Source organism: Sabethes cyaneus, chromosome 1 (assembly GCF_943734655.1).
Source record: "Sabethes cyaneus chromosome 1, idSabCyanKW18_F2, whole genome shotgun sequence".
In the NCBI taxonomy this organism is placed as follows: Eukaryota; Metazoa; Arthropoda; class Insecta; order Diptera; family Culicidae; genus Sabethes; species Sabethes cyaneus.
The window spans coordinates 9,066,683-9,074,262 of record NC_071353.1 but is presented as its reverse complement, the minus strand read 5'-3'; positions in this window follow the sequence as shown (position 1 = coordinate 9,074,262).

The following is a 7,580-nucleotide window of genomic DNA, read 5'->3' as shown; positions in this document are numbered from 1 at the left end:
AGAATTATAACCCTTAAAATGATTTCAAAGAGCTTTGATCCAGCAGAAGACTAGTAATGGCTCTATATTTTCTTACATCTCACTTTTCCCCTTTTTTGAATACGGGAAACATACGGGACTTCCACAGCGTTGGAAACTTCCGTTGCTCAAACGATTTGGTGAAAATTCGACTGAGAGGCACGACAAGAGCACTAGCGCAGCGTCAGAAAATAATAGCCGGAACACCATCGAGTCCAGGTGAGTAGGAGCCATTCAATTTCTTTGCACTGGAAATGACCATGACCCCCATGAGGGGGATTGATCAACCCGTACAAAAATTTGAGAAATTGAATGTGGGGGTAGAATGAGCAATTATACCACATTTGGTTGAAATCGGAGGTGGTTGATTACAACGGGTAAGATCACTTGAGAGGGAATGATAGAGGTCATAAACTTAAAAATGGAATGTTTAAAAAAACCCAAGATAGAATATTTTAAGACCTTGTTTGAATTCATTATCTTGATCAATACTAACAGCTTGTGAAGAAAAATCTGAAAAATAGCGTGTGCCAGTGAAGGCAAGAATAAATCCAATGGAGGATGGGGAAGATCAACAGGAAGTAGCGGAGAAAGAGCCCGACGCACAACGATCTTTTGTTCAGGAAGTCAGTAAACGAGGTCCAGTGTTTGTCCGAGGTTATTACGCAGTGAATTAACTTGTTTCAACTTCAGGAATTCAAATCCATCGACCACAGCAGCGCTAGTAGCAGGATGCGGGAGAGAATTGTCGTACTGTACTCCATCCTCTCCATTAAACCAAGAAATTTGCGGTTCGTTATAATCACCACAAATGAAAATTCTTTCTTCTGAAGATCCCTTGTCACATAATTCACGGATTGAGTGAATATGCTCGTCGATAAACTTGACAACATTACTTCTGTTAGGCGGGATGTAAACTGCAGCAGGCAAAAACTTCATTCCGTTGATGGTAGCAGAAACACAAACTTGTTCGAGACGATTTCCATGTCTTAAGTAGACCAGCGAACTAGGGAACTGTTGTGCAACGGCAATCAATACGCCACCAGCACTACTTTTGTCACTATTCTTCGAGCTACGATCACAACGATATACGTTGAAGGTGGATTCAAATAAAATCGATGCAGCCGCCCAAACCGGTTTCAGTTAGTGTTACCGCGGCTGAATTCTTGTTTACAAATCTCATTCTGACAACCATTTGATGACAGTGAGGTTTTCGTAGCATAGTTAGCATAGCAATTTGTTTACGATCGTATGTAAATAGGAAGTGTAATTCAAATTGTTGTTCAAACCAAGGTTAGTCAAGAGAGGTTTTCTGATGTTCAAATTTGGTTTTCATCCCCGCTGGGTTACCCGAATTTATCACCGAATGTAGTTTTAGCTGTCACAAAACGTGCTGCTGAGAATTTATTTGCTCGTTTGGGCGACCGAACAGTTAGCATAATTACATCGTAGTTGCAGTCATTAGATGCAAGGAATAGGTCGTCCACGTCGCACATTCTGATAGTATGCACAAATACCATCCACGTCATTGGCGTGTGCAGAAAGCTCCGAAACAAAACTCTCTGCACGTGGAGATTGCAAGCTGGAAGCGGGAAATCAGCGGAAGGAATGTCCGTATTACAATAACTCCGTATAACTGGGTTGGAAAATTCTGTCACCACACCAGCACACAGGGCAGGGACGACTGCCGGCCGCTGGCAGAAATTGCACGACTGTGACTGAGGAATCGAGACGGCCTGGTGGTGTAATTGGTTAAACAACACGCTCAACTAGAGATTGAAAGCTGTGAGTTCGACTCTCACCCTAGCTTAGTCGTTATTTTTAGTCTAAGATCAAGATTTTCAGTCCATTTTATTTTTGATTTGTCACATTAAACTTTTACTCTTCCCGTAAAGTAATTAATTGCTTTGTGCCCATACTGGGAGCAATGGAAGCATCTCATTACATCGACATATTCAAAAACCTTAAACCGCTCCCAGCCAATGTTAACACGCTTAGATTGCATTAAATGATTGAAAGACACTCTCAATTATCAAGTTCTTCATACTATTCTTAGCGTTGTTAAGTACTCTAACCAGTTTAAGATTGGCGGTCACCGGTAGCGTGTATTGCATCTTGATATTTCAAGCATTTCATCATTCGAAACGTCTTCGGATACCCCAAAAATCTTTATTCTGGGATGCAACGGTTTTTCAGAGTCGTTTAGCAACCTTTGCACAAGCACTTTCGATCCACATACTATGGTAACTTCCCCGTTTTCCGATCACTTGCGTACGAGTTTTTGTACGATCAAAAGTAGAATGCCAGAGTCATGTCAGTTCGTTAGTTGTGAAGGCACCATAGCTGAAAAAACAGGCATCATGAATAGGCATCACTCTTAAAGATATATCGATATGAAAAAAATTCTAGCAATTGTGAATTCAAAGCAAACTTTCAACATTTTTAGTTATTATATATTGAAAAACTCACGACTTAAATGTAGTTCATTATTTTTTTTTAATACTAGTTCATAATACTCCCACTTACGTGGTTTATGGTTGTCTGTCCCAAGTTTCTGAAATAATTCACGCTTCCTAAGTCTTTCACCACTTGGTCTAACGATTTAGCTCGCAGCGCACTTGAGCGGTTGGTACCAAGCCGTTTAAAAATAGTTCGCAAGTTCCCTTCCATCTCTCGTGCCTAGAAAACTACCAGCTTTATTAGCTTTTTGTGCATAATACCCTCAGTACGAAGGTACAGCTTACCAGACCATAGGATCTTATCGAGTCCGTAGTAAGCACGATTTCCGGCAAGAATCCGTCTAAAGATCTCTTTGCTGCAAATGTTGGAAGCTTTAGAGTTGTAACATTGTCATAACAAGAAGTACGTATGTTAATAGAAGACCATTTAGGGTACGGGAGGATATTTCCACCCCATTAAGCGGTAGCCTGAACAATATTGTTCAGTTGATAGAATATTATTTACTGAATATCGGCGTGTATTTTGGTCTTAATGAAACGCTACTGAATTTGAGTTATAGTCGCGAGAAATGATGAAGTCGCTGCGGCTTAATTGGGCCCATTTTCTATGGTGGTGTCTGTGTTTTTTCAATCCGACCAGCCGAAATAGCCTGCACAGAGATTAGATGCTTTGCAAAAATAGATCAAAAGAGAGACCGATGGAGAACGTGTCGCTATTGCCTACATTCCTGGCACATTGAAGATAATTAGTTTTACAGTGACAACAGCTAGCTGCTAACAGCTATATACTAACATTATTGTTGATCAATCTGTCAAGTAAGCTTGCCGACCAAACAGAGATAATGTACCCTATAGTTAGAATGAAACAAGCAAAATACTAGGCAATAGATTGAATCCAGAAATCACTCGCACTGAAGCATTCTAATGTCCTGATGTTGAATCATAGTCGACGCAACAGTCACTGCCATGCCTTATGGAAGAGCAAATTGAATTCTTCTGCTGCCGAGTGAGTGACATCCGTTGCAGATAGGACCATTCATTGTGGGTCTTGCGACCGTCAGCCAAATCGCTTCCCGTCTCATCGTTTCGTTCTTCCCTCGAAACGCTCGAAACACACAATAATCGGTCACTATTCTTGTTGGTAATTCAATTTGTACCGCAAATCAAATCGAGTCCACGAGCGCCCTACGCTTAAAATCAACAAACTTATGATAGTTTCCTGTTGGGTGACAACCTATTGTGTCCGACTGTCATTCCAGGGCGACCGACCAACCCAAGATTCGAGTGAATCGACGAGCATTCAGACATCTAATATGACAAAATTACATTGGCGAGTAAACAAAAGGATATAACCATTCAACCGAAAGTCAACCCGATGTGATACGGGATGGTTGGTCGGTTTCGAAATCAAATCAAATCATAATAGGTGAATGGCAAACCCTCCGCACTAGTTATGACGTTTTCTGGCAGGCAGTCGATATTGATTCTAAACGCAGGAGGCCGTAATAGTTGTTGACGGACCGTGAGCTGATGACAATGATCGTGAAAGTGCGACTTTCCCCTCGCTGCACTCAAACTCAAGAGCATCGGTCTGCAGCGGCGGTAGAAGAAGCAACAAAACAAAGCCGAAATCGGTTCAATTCTTTCATAATACAAATAAATAAATATTTATTAACAGCAGGCTCTGGCTTTACCATGTACCCTTCGGATGTTCCCGCGGGGTTTTTTGATTGATTAAAAAGCCTGTCACTCGGTTTTATGATTTGCGTTTCTTGGCGGAACAAGTGGCTCGGTCCATCGTGCTGTCAAGCTGGGTACCACCAGAGCCAAAATCATCGCAAACATGGCGTGAAATTGATCTGGACAGGCGCGGGACTCCGGTACCTAATGGTTTGCGGTGGCAATGTCGACAGATGCTGGACAAAATGTAAAGCGAATCGATCGCAGTGATGTTGTATATGGAAATTCACTTTGACTGACAGCGCATGGATGCCGGTAAAAGGCTGGCGCTAATTTTGAATTTAATTCAGAATTCTTTAACGTGTATTCATTGAATGACGATTTAAGATGGTGGATGTGTAAACAAATGTACCAAACCACTTAGATTAAATTTTATATTAGAATCTACCTTATTGAATACGTAAATCAAAGTACTGGTATGAAAAGTGAATCACTGATTGAAACTGAGTAGTAAGTGAAGCGACCCGAATTAATTATGAAGCACTCGTAAGTCGGTGCAAAATTGAAATTAAATTAAAATTTTCCTAAATCTTTTCTCTCACCAGCTTCGTACCGTTCACATGTCCCGACCCGACCGCAGTCACACAGCAAACTGTTTCCCTCTCCAGAAAATATTCGAAACGACCGAAAATTCATCCGGCCATATATTTTCATAATTCATTAAAATAGATTAAATTGTGCGCGTTCGGTTCGGGGGTACACTTGACGATAAAAATCACTCGCTTCTAACCTTAAAAGTGGGTGACCCAAACGTATGTTCCACCCGTTTGTTTCCCCGCACACGAGCCAGCCCCGCTATATTACTTCTAATAATTCATCTTTTATTGCTTAATGAGCGTGTGGCTGCTCCTTCGGCCGGTCGCTTCGGCGAAATGGGAACGAAAACTTCAGAATAAATCACGACCCAAAAGTGTACGCACTTAACATACGAGCGAGGATACACGCACATCTGAGAGGATCCCCTACCGCGGCAAGCGTAAAAAGGGATAAATTAAACAAGTTTTCCCAGATGAAAAAATAATATCCATTTTCTCTATTCATATGATTTATGGTTCGATCCAGGCAGGCAATCCGACTAATCCTTTCGCATAGCAACCAGCAGCCAGCCAACGGCAAGGTCGTACACGACAGTAGCCATAGCACACTTGTTGATGCATCCAATTCGATTCACAGATCCTCTGGAAAGTCAATTTTGTGAAAGTTTTCGCCTCGGTCATTAAAAATCACACCAAGCGGGATGATCGCACTATCGTCGCCTTTAGTCAACCAAACCGAAAGCACCAGGCGGGATAAAGCTTTTCGGTAGGAGATTAATTGTCACCAATTCGTAGACAGCCATTCCTACCCATTTGTACGTTTCGGTTTCGGCAGGACATTATACTTTTCGCTTTGTTTCAGATGGAGAAAGAGGACTGAAGTTTAGCTAAGTGGATTTTGATAACTAATCTGTATGAATCAACAGCGAAAAGTTGGTCGGAACGGACTGAAACACATGGGTGCAGAACCGATGATTTTCGGCTGATGAATGTTTGGCGTTGTGATAAAGAGATTGGTTTCATGGTGTGTGAAAGTTGTGGGTTGCGATAGTTTTCCCTTATAGGATATCCAGGATGATGGGTTAAGATGTTTGTAAGATAATCCAATATCTCGCTAATAAAGTTAGCTTGTTTCGAGCGGAAATTATCCAACCATCATGTATTTAATACCTAATCCTTGCAGCAAACAGTAAATTAACAGAAAAAATATATGGGTCATTCCACGGGAAATTTACAGTCAAAATTTTTTTTCGGAATATTTTTTTTACGTTCTTTGTTAAAAAAAATCGACACGTATTTTTTTTATTTCGATGTTACTGTTGAAATTCGCAAGACATGATTTTTTAAAGTATTGTAATCCGAAAAAAATACTATTTTTTAAATGCTGATTGTAAACAAAGTTTGTAATATCAAAAAATGACTTACTACCAGATGAGCCGCTCCGAATTACAGTGGTCTATTGACCATTTAGTTAATTTTACAGGAGACGCAATTGTCTAAAAAACTCTATAATAAATTCTATACAATTATTTTCTCCAAACCTAGTGTTCTAATGTGTAGTGTATAAAATGATTCAACATGAGAATACATAAAAATCCCAACTTTTGTCAAAATATACGATTTATTCACACCAATGTACATAGACCACTATGATTTCATATATATTTTTACCGTAATCCCCAAAACGTTCCGTGGTCTATCTCCATGAGATTTGTAAATGGCTGTATCTTGCGCTGCTGACCGTCTAGCAAGTTGCGGTCTTCGGGAAGGTTATTCAAATGACTACCAGCTTTAAGGTGGTATGGAAAATAGCGCAGAATTGTCTCACTACGTGGCGCTAGTGTATATGTAATATTCATATACAGACTGTATCTTGCGCTGCCGACTATCTAGAAAGTTGCAGTCTTCGGGAAGGTTAATCCAATGACTACCAGCTTTAAGATAATATCAAAATAGTACAGAATTGACTCACTACTACACTGCCCATTAATGCATAACAGTCCCATATGACTTTGCACCACTTTTGAGATAAACCTGGGAATCATCTTTAAATTAACTGTTCTTTCAATATTTTAAACAAAAAAGTTATGTTTGTTCCCAAAATGTTGAAAAAAATATCAAACTATGTCAGTCCCATATTACAAATAAACGCATAACAGTCACAGTAGTAAAACTATATCATTAAGCACCTGTTTTTTGGAAACGCCGTTACCAATTCAACTGCAGCAACTACCAAACGGAAGATTTCATGGCCTAGAAGAACACTATTGAGGAGAATTTGGATCGGAAGTACGATTCCGAAGTTACAGTGGGAACTAGTTCCGGAATATATGGGATTTGAACTTAGAAGCACCTTGAATGACAATAAACCCATCATGTGACACCTATAAATACACGGATTTGCAAATCTAGACTATTGGTAGTCGTATAAAGTACTCAAGACGTCTTTGGCCACATCTAAACATGTCCGTGAATGTTCCAGATACCTCAACGGGGATCAGTTTCTGAATTTAACTAAAATACAACATGTGACATCTCTAAGTCGGTACTCGAAATTGCAAAACTAGTTTGAAATAGTTCATTTGTTGTCACGTATAGTGTCCAGGATCACATTGGTCATACTCGGACACGTTCTGGGAGTGTTCCGGACACACAGGAAAGCGAAAAGCTTCTGAGCCAAACAAACCCCGTCATGCGACCTCACTATAAACTCTAGATAACAAATTACAATAAAAAGGAGAAAAGGCCCGGATGAGATTGGAGTCAAAAAGATCATTTTGAATAATTGAATTGAACGAGCACGTGAATTATCAAACCAACAACGACA